The following is a 13,255-nucleotide window of genomic DNA, read 5'->3' on the forward strand; positions in this document are numbered from 1 at the left end:
ATAATATGGCTTTCTAGACTAGAATAATGATTTTTACATCCCACATCTAAGAAAATGTAAAGGAGAGGGGTTCCCTTACCTATAAAAGGGAACCCTCCACCCACTTAAACATCCATCCCATTATATCTCTTGAATCCTCTTGGGCCGCAAGGCCCAATGCACATAGTTAAGTTTTCAAGTGGACGTAGTCTCTTGCTAAGGCGGGAGACGAACCACTATACTTCTTGTGTCTTCTCTCTCTCACTCTCCCTTTCTCTAAACGTTAAATAGACCCCTCGGTCACTAACATTAACATTGATACCGTTTGTGGGAAGCCGATACAATGGCTTCGTCACTTACCATGCGTTAAGTCCGCTTATCAGAGCTCAGAGAAATTTTTTCCTTCTTCTTTGAGTTATTTAAATCTCACTAGGCACCTATTTTTCTTTAATCATCATTCTTGAGTTATCATTGGCTCCCAGTGAGTGCAAATTTGAGTTACTGCTTCTTGGCGGCAACTTATGCCCAACTATGATCAACATTGCCCCAGCGGTTAAAAAAAAAAAAAAAAGTGACATGCTACTCTAGCGCCACCGCCAACACAACCTAGCGGTAAAACAAAAACAAAAATTTCTTTGGCATCAAGTTCAACTTGAGCAGTGCTTACAAAAATTCCAAGTCAAGGCCCGGTCAACGCCAACAACAAAAGGTCAACGTTGCACTACTTATTCAAAAAAAAAAAAAAATTGGTGCCATTTACTTTGGACACCCAGAAAGGACAAGAGAAGCTTGCTTCGTCAGCGCCAAGCACATTGAAGCACCATCACATCCTTCTTCTTGCTGCTCCGCCAAGGGCCTCCGCTAAGCAGTAAGTGCCCACTGCCAAACTTGAACATCCGCTAGCAAGGCTACTTCCAGCGCTAACCCAACGGGCACGGCCAGCTCCATCAGCGGCACCGTCGAACTTCAGGCAGCAGCAGGGGTAGCCAACTCTGTCAGCGGCACCGCTGAACCTCAGGCAGCAGCAAGGATAGCCAGCGTCGTCAGAGGCACCACCGAACTTCAAGTACCGCATACATGTAAACAACCTATACCAGTGGCAGTGCCAGTGCGCAGACCAGCCCCAACCCGCTAAACACACACCGCTAGGTGCCAACAGCTAGGCACTACTGCCAGAAAGGTCTACTGCCAGCGAGCTCTACCGCCAGCTGGGCTGGCACTCCTACCAACTTCAGCGATTTCCTCTTCACACCCCGACGTTTCCTTTAGGCACCCATCTGTAATATCCATCCAAGAATTAATCCATGCCCCTCTCTGGCCATCCCAGAGTTCTTCCTTATGCGAGCAATTGGCTCACTCTCCTCTTCGAGAAATCATTACAAACAAAGGAAAGCCATGAATTTGATCTTCAAAATGCCAACAACAAAGCTCTGCTAAGCTCTATCAGCGGCACTTTCTTCCGCTAAGGTCCATCAGCGACAATTCTCTTCCGCTAAGCTCCATCAGCGGCAACCACCAACGGTCTTCCTGATCAAATACCGGTCTTGACGCAGCAAACACTCATCACACTACTTTTCTTCATGCTCAGAGGTGAATTTCAAAGAAGCTGAAGACAATGCATTTTGCTCCGAGTAGCAAACATGGGTAAAAGCTAAGTATTCACTCTTACCTTCCTTCAAAATCATCAATTATGATATGCCTATTGTTGCTTCCTATGCAATTACCGCCCACAACACGAGTCAATATGCATCAATCTGGTTTCTTCTTGCTACTGCTATATACTTGCATAGCAGCTCGTTCTGCTACTATTACTAAACGAATGACTGCTATTCACTAGCCAAAGATACATCATACATGCCATGAGTATGTCTTCTTAATATGCTATATATCTGTGTGTGTGTGTGTGTTTTCTTAAGTATGCAGAGACTTGGCACATGAGATTGCTCACATTCATAAATTTTCAAGGTGAACTGTCACAAACTCATTTGCTGATTTTAAATGGACGCCACGTCCGGTCTTCATCTTTGCACAGTTTACTCACACGTCTTACAATCACTCAGAAATGTGCATGTACAGTATGAGGTTCTTGTGACCCCAACGACTTCATATAAGCATGATAGTCTTTGCCTTCTATAAACTAGTTGTACAAGTACGAGCAATCAAATTATGCCAGCTTCTCTCTTGCGCAGCACATACATACATGATAGCTTGCAAATGTAGCATGTATACTAGCATGCAAAATTTTACATTGACATGTGCTACTCTCCCATGTTAGTGGTCAACTCATCAGTTGTATCATATATTTCTAAGATCATATATTTCTAAGGCCCATGATCCATATATGCCATCCGCCCATACTTGTTACAAAGCCATATTTGGCTCTAATTGATATCATACTCAAAGTGGACATATAGGTCAAGCATATTTGACCCATAGCACGATCACACTAAACCTGCTGTGTTCGCCACAAAGTTTTTCATAATTAGTATATCACATGTTAGCAATGTCACAACAAGATTAGTTTGGTTTGTCATAAACCATTGTTGGCATCTACGAACAGTCCATGCATATTCGTTGATACATGTATTCAAATCTATTTTTATCAAAGTACATGTGCAAAATACATATGCAAAATACTAGTGTTGATTTTACATACTAGTGTACTAATCACCTATTTTGTTTTAAGGTGACATAATCACTGATCACCTCTCCAAATAGCGAAATCATCACCCTTCTACTAGGATGCTTCGCCGGAGCAATGGAGCGTCATGCTTGGACAACTCCAACATGATTTGGGAACTTATATCCATTTCAAACTCCAATTCACTCCAAATCGGCATGAGATAAGTAAGTATATCTCAATACACGCTCTTGCAATTAGAGCTATTGCCATGCCTTTACATGCTTTTACTACTTTTAAGCATGACCACAATATATCACATTTGATATATGCCATGCTTCTATGACTTTAAACATGCTTATACCATATATCAATTTTAATAGCACACCTACAAGGTGTACATGCTATTGCCATGCCTTAACATATCTCCATGATCTCTAAGCATGTTTACAAAATACAAAAATGTTATTAGCAACTTCGCTACAAGTACATGCTACAGATGCCATGATTCTATTTAATTGCAAAATTAAATAAACACGTGACACTCACTTAAACAAACTATGCCACATCTAGAAGCTTGTGACACTTATGACTTAATTAAACATGCTCGGATAAACACTTGCAATGGTTACGACTCGCTTGGGTATCGAGCATGGCCACGACTTGCTTGGGCCATGCCCCACATGCTCGTACAGCGCCTATCCGCTCAACTACACCCAACTTGCTCGAACACAACCTAACTCGCTCAAACATATCCAACATGCTTTAGTTAAGTTCTAGGTTCACAATGCTTCATAGCTTTCATCGGAAGCTACTCTCAAAATATTATATGGACACCCATCACACTTGCAACTGTCTAATATGCATGTCACATGACCATAAGATCCATATATTATTACTTGCTATACGTATTTGTCATTGTTCATACAATTACAAACTTTACATATACTCTATATGTACACATATGGTCTAGCCTCCGGGCACCATACTTTGTCAAACTCTCCCCACGGGAAAGAGACCTAAATTGGTCTAAAACTCCACGAATCTATGGTCCACGACCAACCGCCAAGTGTTAAGGCAACGCCTCATAATGACAATGACCGCTACGAGGCATTGCAGTCAAGCTTTTCTCCTCTGGGAAAGAGTAAAGGGACCGGTTAAATGCAGCCCACGGCAACCATTGAACCGACAGTTAGCTCTTGATGCTTGGGTATCAAAGATTAGGTTCGCTACCTAACACCCACTGCTCATTCGCAGCTCCCCTCATCAAACAATTTTCCGACCATACGGAGGTCTATAGCTAGGAGTTGGGGACTCCTCTGAGGACCTAGCAGGGGGCCCACCTGAAAGGGCATAAGCGTTCGCTCTGACAAAATTCTAGATGGACGACGCACTTGCACTAATTATGCTCGTTTTACGGCACAAAACTACGCTTTGGTATCAACCCCGCAAGAAAACCCTCCTTCACTAGGGACTTCGGGGACTTGTACATACAGCCTAACATGATTAGCAATGGTTACATTCATGCCTTCACGGCATCTCCGAGCGTTCACGCTCTTGCCTCAGTGGCACTGCTAAGCTTTCATGCTCTTGCCTCAGCGCCATCCTCGAGCTTTCACGCTCTTACCTCAGCGGCATCCCCGTGCTTTCACGCTCTTGCCTCAGCGGCATTGTTAGCCAAATAGCCACCCTCAAGTATAAGGGGTACAAGTAATAGTATAGGGATTTAAGAAAGGTTGTCGAACCCACGAGGATTAGATTCCTTTCACTAGCTAGGGTGTTAACCTAAGGAGAGCTAGAATATGCAAATGTATAATCACAAACCTAAATTCACAAGGAAATCTAGGCTCATGGTGAGTATGTACATTGTGGTGATAGTGAAATTGTTTGTTGGATATATAGAGTAGTGAACCAAATTAAATTAAATGCTCAAATGTAAACTAAATTACTCTAAACTAAACTAGTAATAAAATGGATGAAGTTAGGGGTTGGATTGTCTACCACTAACCTCCCTTGTAAGTATTGAAATTCAAATACAAGTGATGATATTCTAATTTTCCAATTACCCTCTTTGCATCCGGATAAGACTACAAAGGCTTAAACTCCTTTAATGTTATCAATTCCAACCTGATAAGTCTAGAATTAACTACCTAAGAACAATTCATATTACCGGTTAAGTCTCAATTCATTGTTCCTAGATGTATAAAGCTTTGAGTTTAGATAATCATGCAAGCAAACCAATCCTAGATCTAGGTGATTTTAACTCACAACCTCCATATGCATATAAAGGATGCTATCATGCTATCAATGCTCAAGGTTAACTACTCCCTACACATTTTTTCATGAGATGACAAACACAACACATTCAAAGTACTTAAATTTGAATGAATGCATTCACTTCTTGAATTAGCATATGAAGATGAAAATCACAAATAACATCAAATGTAAATTAAAACATCAATTCATACAAGTTTGGCTAGGGCTTTCAACCCTAGCCCCAACAAAGTAACTACTTACTCATAGTCATACAAATTAGCATCAAATCTATAAAGTAAATCAAAGTAAATTAAAGAGTTAAGGGAAGAAAGAACTAGTTGAAGCTTGACAAATCAATGGGTAGCTTCTCCTTCATTTTTCTCCTTCAATGCTCGTTGAATCCTCCTTGATGGTGGAATGGATGGATAATGAACTTCTTGATGGTGATGATGAATGGAATGGTGATGAAGATATGATGCTCTTTTGGCTAACTTTGAGTGGTGGTGATGAAGTTTATGGTGGTGGAAGATGGTAGTTGTGGTGGTGATGATGGAGGAGATGGAGTAGATTGGGTATTGTGGGTTTGGATTTTGGGAGGTGGGTATGGAGGTTTTGTGAAGAAGATGAAGAGAGAAAGCAGATGTAATGGGGTGGAATTGGTGATTGAGAGTGAGAGGAGAAGGTGTTTATATAGGGAAGAAAAAGAAGAGTGAAATGATGAGAGGAAGAAAAATAATGAAAGTGGAGTATGGAAGTGGTTTGTAAAATATGGAAAAGATGGAGTAATGATGAAATGAAAGCAAAGCATGAAGGTGCAGAAATATGGAAGTGATAATGATAAATTAAGGAGCATGGAGTAGAAAAATATATCCAAGGAAAAAGAAAAAAGCATCTAGCTTTCTTTATGTGGGTGGGAAACATGAACATGATGAATGTTGAGCTGGTTTTAGGTCACTTTCTGCCCCTTTATTCCTTCAATTAATTCTCCACCAAGACTTCAGAATGAGCCTCCGATTTCTTCATATAAAATGTTCCTCTATGAGTGCATATCATCCTGGTAAAATATTAGAGTTAAATTCACTGTGGTTGACCCGTAAATACTTCTGAAATACGTACAGGTCAGGTTTTCCCGTTTTCATCTTTTAGAACATTGGAGTGACTGTTTGAAGGCTTTCCACTCAAAACTAGCTCTGGTATTCTTCATAACAAATGATCCTTGGGATGTCTAGGAATAATCTGAAAAGTTTCAACTCATTCAGAGTTCATTTGGTCAGGCGGCTACCCCTCCTTTCTTGTCTAGCTCACTTTCTCTTCTCCATTATTTCCTAATTACATGATAAGAAAAATAAATATATATAAATAAACACAAAGATTAAGCAAAGTACAAGATTAGAAAAATAATGAAATTGGATTAGTCAACATCAAATTGGACTTTATAACAAGTAATTTTCATGTTTTAGGGCACAAATATGTATATAAATTATGATCCAACAGGCATCCCCGAGCTTTCACACTCTTGCCTCAGTGGCATCCCCGAGCTTTCACGCTCTTGCCTCAATGGCGTCCCCGAGCTTTCACGCTCTTGCCTCAGCGGCACCGCCGAGCTTTCACGCTCTTGCCTCAGCGGCACCGTCGAGTTTTCACGCTTTTGCCTCAGTGGTACCACCATGCTTTCACGCTCTTGCCTTCACGGCACCTCAAAGCTTCCTGCTCACGAGCTCTAACGCTCACGCCTCCGCAGCACCCTCCGAGCTTTCCGCTCACGAGCTCTAACGCTCATGCCTTCGCCCCTAGCTTCCCCCTCATGAACTCCACACTCACGCCTTCCCAGCAACCCCGAGCTTTCCGCTCACGCGTTCCCGGTAACCCCCAAGCTTCCCGATCACGCCTTCCTAGTAACCCCGAGCTTTCCGCTCACGCCTTCCCGGAACCCCCGAGCTTTCCGCTCACGCCTTCCCGATACCCCCGAGCTTCCCGCTCACGCCTTCTCGGCACCCCCGAGCTTCCCACTCACCCCTTACCGGCAACCCTGAGCTTTCACTCTCTTGCCTTCCGGCATTTCCAAGCTTTACACTCACTTCTCCTCAGCATAATATACATTACTGGAACATTGAATTCTTCTACCATTTATCGTTTGCAACAAATCGAATTCTTTTCGCGTTCTTGAAGAAGAACACAAAACCAAACAAACACAAGCGTTCGCTTATTCATCGTTCACGAATTACAAACGCTTGCCTTCATGGTACTCGATCAAGCAACTTAAATCAAGCATAACCTCGTCCTTACTCGACCACGTTTGTTCTCTTGCGAGCACCACGTGCATCATATGCAATTCATGTGCTTATTCGTGATATGTTCACACAACCATACGCGTTCTCGAGTTTATACATCATAATCGATCATACTCGGCACCATTCACATGTATATATCAACATGTATCATGCACCTCATACATTCGTATATGTTAATGCATATCAATGCAACTCACAAACGTTGCCCAATACAACAAGCATTCTACATATGCGCGCTTTTGTCTTTGTTGTGCAGGCTAACGAGTCCCTTCTTGCTTATGGAGTTCGGGGACTTGTAGGGGCTAGGCGCCTCGCGGACGTTACTTATACTTGATGACGTCATGTGTATAACTCCCCAACCAAGAAGCACCTCTTATTTGGGGACTTCGGGGACTTGTACATACCTCCAACAATATGGAGGATTTGCTACATCACCAAGCATAAGTAACACCCTCTTAGGGGGGCCCACAAGCCATGGTGGGCCCCAACCGAGACATGCATCTCGTAGCTCGATGTCCAAGCTACGCCATAGTAGTCGGAAGCGGCCAATACCTCGCCGGGAAGCCACCTTCCCGGCCTTGCCAACATGCCTCCACAATATAGCTTTCTAGACTAGAATAGTGATTTTTACATCCCACATCTAAGAAAATGTAAAGGAGAGGGGTTCCCCTTACCTATAAAAGGGACCCCTCCTCCCACTTAAACATCCATCCCATTATATCTCTTGTAATCCTCTTGGGCTGCAAGGCCCAACGCACATAGTTAAGCTTTCAAGTGGACGTAGTATCCTGCTAAGGCGGGAGACGAACTACTATACTTCTTGTTCTTCTCTCTCTCACTCTCCCTTTTCTCTAAACGGTAAATGGACTCCTTGGTCATTAACATTAACAATCACTATGGATAATATCAAAAAGAGAAGTAGCAAACTGTTTATTGGAATTAAAAGGCAATTGATGAGATTTGTTGAATGCACAATCTCTACAGAAAGTACCAGAAGACAACTTTGAGCCAATAGAAGAACTTAAATGAGACAATACATCAGATGACGGGTGGCCTAGACGGTTGTGTTAGATGCAAGAGTGAATAGAAGCAAGAGTTTGAGGAGTGGTTAAGACGCTGGATAGATGGAGGGGACAGAGACCATTCTTACAGGGGCCCTGAAACAGTAGACGACTAGAATGTAAGCAATAGATTTGATAATAATCTGGGGCAAAGAGAAAAATTACTTGATTGTCCTTAGTGAACGGAGCGATGAAAGCAAATTTTTATGAATAGAAGGAATACGAAAGACATTTTGTAAGGAGAAGTGGGAAGGACCTAACGACAAAGGAAGGTTACCAGTATGGGAAATGGGCATTGAGTCCCCATTACCCATAAAAACGTTATGAGGACCACCATATGATTGAGGATTATTGAGAGGCATGGCAGTCATGTGATGGGTGGTGCCTGTATCGGGGTACCAAGTCAGATCAGCATCAAAATGGGCTCCAGAAAATGGCGCAACAGTGGATGGGCCTGAAAACCTATGAGGGCATTGATTCAGCCCATGCTGACTTGTACGTGTGACAATTGGGACACCACACTGGAGTTGGGCCAAGAAGCCCATTGGATGGTAAGGGACGGGCAATCCAATTTCTAGAGTATGGACTATAAGGCTGATTAGGGGCGTTTAAGGCTACTGCGGCTGGAAACTAGGGGACTGGAACTGCTGTTGAAAATTGCGACCGCTAGAGTTGAAGCCTCGACGCATTTGGGCGAGATTCACAGCGACCACCAGAGTTGAAACAGCGGCCGGTGGAACGGTTGTCATGGTGAGTGGAGTTGTTATAGAACAGTGTTGTGGCTGAACCATGCTCAGAGGGTCTAGACTGCTGGGCATCGAAAGAGAGGATACGAGCACGGAGCTCGATGAAGTCAGGAGGGGTCGAATTTTGAGTCAGAGCCGTCCGGAGCATAAGGTAGTCGGGCCCAAGACCATGATGTGTTGCAAGCACCAAATCATCATCAGGAACTGGTTTGTTGATAGCCGCCAGAGAGTAGGCAATTGACTTGGCATAACGAAGATAGTCGTCAATTGATTAAGAGCCTTTTTGAAGTTTAAGGAGCTGGAGCTTAAAACTAGAGGAGCTGGCGGCAGAAAGTTAAGAGAAATGGCGGGCAAGGCAGTCCCAGATTGCTTTGGACATGTCGAAGCCAATTGTGAGCTGGGCAACACTTTCAGTCAAAGAGGTGGTCAGAAGACTGACGATTTGTTGATCAACTGTGAACCATTTTTGGTACGTGTTCGGGGTTGGGAATAGATCATGCCGGTTGAGTGTCAGTGGCAGTGGTCACGGTGGTGGGAGATGGCTTGGGAATGGACCCAGCAACATAGCCCCAAAGTTGGTTACAATGAAGATAAGATTTGATTTGGCGGAGCCAAGTTAAGTAATTGATTTTGGTAAGTTTGGTGAATTGGGCAGTGTTTTGAGAGGGAGTAGGAGTTGTGGCAGCTATGGAATTGTGGTAGAGAAAGAGAAGGAAGACACTGGGAGATGCAGATGCAAAAAGAGAAGAAGGAACATGTAAGGAGTTATTCCACGTGTGCATGCCTTGCGGCCACACGAACTCCACGTCACCTAATATAAGTTGTCTATGTGTATGGTTTGAAAATTCGCCACACGTGCGGGCGCGTGTTGAGAGTATAAATCCCACATGGGAAAAATGGGACTTTGCTTATGAATTTATAAGGGTTTGGACCACTCCATCCATTGCCAATTAGTTTTGGATGTGAACCCCAGATTACTTTGTCAGTATCATCCCTAAACAATTTGTCAGGACAAGGAAACAAGGCTATGAGCTCAAACAATGGCAGTGGTAATGCTTTACTAATGAAGTTTAGTAAAAATTGGTGATTGAGGAAAACATGCAGAGGTAACGCTTTACTATTCACAACGTCTTACTCACTCAATCACTCTAATCAATACACAAGAACTGTGTAAAGCATCACCACACTGCTCCGTGGTTCTGCTATACCAGGAAAGTAGCAGCAGCAGCAAAGAGTTGGTAATCTACTATTTCATATCATTGTCACAAGTATTTTGAGGATCTTTGCAAGCATATATATGCTTTGATGCATATATAGAAGAAGTGATGGTAGAAAAACATGTGCATGCATCTTTTGTGTTTCCAAGAGTTCCCAGGTGATTTCATTGGTTGCCTTTAGATAAGAAAATACATTACTAACATGAAAATCCACAAGTGTATATACACTACATTTTACCCATAATGTAAAAGATTTAGCTAGTATGATAGCTCTTACAGTGTGTTTCCAAAAATACAATTTCTTTGAATACCTTAGCTCGAATTAAAACATTCTCGTTTTCCCCAGCATAACCTCCTACACAGAAATAATTATTTAGAACATTATCATTCCATACAAAACTTGGCAATTCTTCAAACAGATCAAAACTAGACATATGCAAACTTGAATTGAAAGAGAAGATTTACCCTTCTCTGCAAGTATTCAATTTCAGCAAGCAACGTTTCATGCTGTTGCATGCAAGAGGTCAAAAAGATAACATTAAGAAGGAAGGAAGCATATCATGCCTAGAATATGCATGTGAAGACTAAATGTACGTCACAATATCACACAGCACAAACTAGCTAGATGGAGTACTAAGTCTAATCATAAGGTTAATTAGTGTGTCATTGAGATAGAGCCTGTTCTTGCTCGGTCTTTGTCCTGAAATGCATGCATGCATGCATTTTCGTAACTTTTACATTCGTTTTCATCAATTTTTACCTTCCTGGACCTGATTCTAGTAAGGCCTGGTTCAAGCCTGTTCTCTAGCTGCTTTAGTTCTTTCACTGTCTTAGTCAACGAATCTCCCATTAAGTGCCTACAAATCAACAGCAGAATATTGCTCAATAATTTTGCCCGATTATTCACCTTAAGGGACTTACGTTAAGGGACAAGTGACGAATAATGCGTTCAATGGGTGGATTTAAAACTGCAGGACTAATAGACGTGATTGAATCCAACCCTTAAAATGCATTATCCAACCATTTAAACATTTCAGTCCCTTACCTGACACTGATTGATCTATATTCAATATCTTTGTTTATAAAGTCGATATTCATGAGTAAACAAATGTTCTGTATGTGTTGTATGCTGGCCAGTTGAATGTAGAAATGAATAGTACTAGTGGAGATATCACCTGTTAGAATTCTGCAGCATTTAAATTTTGTGCCTCAGCTTTGCCGATTCCTGTTGGTAATACTACATCAAGACAAAAAGGAGTATAGTATTAGCAATAGCACCTATGCTATGAACATCAAATAAAAAATTAAAGGAAGCATGCATATATCCAGGTTTGTTGTGCAGATCTTTTGGAGAAGTAGATAGAAGGTTATTAACATATGGAATTCTAGCTACTAGTGCATGATTTGCATTGAAAACCATGACAAACACACAGAATTCACACACACATACAACAACTGGTAACGCAGAAAATGTGGAATTTTGTTAGGTACCCAGGTGTTTGTCATACACCCATTTTGTTAAATATTTTGGACCATTGGATTAGTAATATATCCAATAATCCAAAATATTTAAAATTTGGTAGCCTGTTTAGTCCTTAGCCAATTACTATTAGTTAAATAGTATGTATTACTAATTAATTTTATCATTAGCCAATTAATGTTTGATTATCAATTAACAATTACACTATTGACAACTACGTTTTTTTTCTTATTAAAAACAAAAAACTTCTAATTTAGGCTCATGGAATTAGTATTAATTAAATGGTCTTTATTGCTAATTAGTTATAGCATTAGTATTTTCCTTAACCAAATCTAATTCTTTTTACATGTATTTTACGACAACCACAATAAGATAATCTTTGTTTTAGATGTAATAACTACTTCACGTACAACTTGTTATTACTGTTTTTTGAACTAATTTACAAATGCTACCACAATGTGTTATCATATAGGTAAACCATTATATTTGGACTAAAAGCACGTATGTTCTCATTGGTGTAATGAAGTTCTCCCTTGCATAATTTAATTAATATATTGTGTAATTTCCATCGTCGAGGTTGTAATTATTTTCAGTCAACGCAATTTACCACAAACTAAAACAATTGATGTAAAAACGATAATTTTTGTTCTAAACTTGTAATTGTAGTAATTACTCCACCTACAACTTATTTACTAGTTTATGGACAATTTAACAAGTTTGACAACAAATTTGTTGTCAGAGTGGTAAATCTTTATGTTTTTATCATTAATGAGATGATTACTTCAATGAGTATGCATTTTACCAGAATCCACATCAATTGATGTAAAAATGGGCATTTTTGTTCTATTTGTAGTAATTACTCCACTTAAACTAATGTATTAGTTTGTGGACAATTTAGCAAGTGTGACAACAAATTTGTTGTCAGAGTAGTAAATCTTTATGTTTTTATAATTAATGAAATGATTACTACAGTTACTACACATGTTACCACAACCCACAACAATTGATGTAAAAGTGATAATTTTTGTTCTATTTGTAGTAACTACTTCAAAAACTATATCATTTACAAGATTATCAACCATTTTACAATTCTAACAACATTTGTGTTGTGAACATGGTAAACTTAATATTATAGCAAAATATATGTAAGTACTCAGTATTGTAAGGAGGTTCTCCATTTGATAATCAATGTTATCCAGTTGATAAAAGTTGTCCTACTATGATATTTACATCTTTGACCACTCAATTATAATAACCACAATCAGTGTAGTCATGAGTCGTAATTTTAGTTCTACTGGTGTAATTTATTATTTTGACATTATTTATTACTTGTTTCTGAACAATATTACATATCAAGAAAGAATGTGCTATTAATATAGTAAATTTAATTTTTTTAAATGACATATGTCAACATTTAAGTGGGTAACTTGTTAACCGGTTCAATAGGTTTCCATTACATTAATTTATTAAAAATAAAAAATAAAAGAAAAATAAGGATATGACATACATCAAAGTACCCAAGACGACCCCATAATATGTAATAAATACATTTAAAAAGAGATTTGGCTTACTTGCGCATTGATTTCTATAATAGTGGTTGCACCT

General features: G+C 40.2%; 1 long non-coding RNA gene across 2 annotated transcripts; it reads right to left on the reverse strand.

The window, feature by feature from the left end:
• Positions 1–10,486: 10,486 nt before the first annotated feature.
• Positions 10,487–11,537, reverse strand: LOC121050778. 2 transcript variants are annotated; one of them, XR_005803834.1, is made up of 3 exons: positions 11,346–11,537; positions 10,931–11,027; positions 10,487–10,525 (listed from the first exon to the last, which is right to left on the reverse strand). It is a non-coding gene; the product is annotated as an uncharacterized LOC121050778 (long non-coding RNA). The 2 variants fall into 2 exon arrangements; XR_005803835.1 differs by lacking the exon at positions 10,487–10,525 and adding an exon at positions 10,650–10,677.
• Positions 11,538–13,255: the final 1,718 nt, after the last annotated feature.

The sequence above is a fragment of the Rosa chinensis genome, chromosome 7, assembly GCF_002994745.2.
Source record: "Rosa chinensis cultivar Old Blush chromosome 7, RchiOBHm-V2, whole genome shotgun sequence".
Classification (NCBI taxonomy): Eukaryota; Viridiplantae; Streptophyta; class Magnoliopsida; order Rosales; family Rosaceae; genus Rosa; species Rosa chinensis.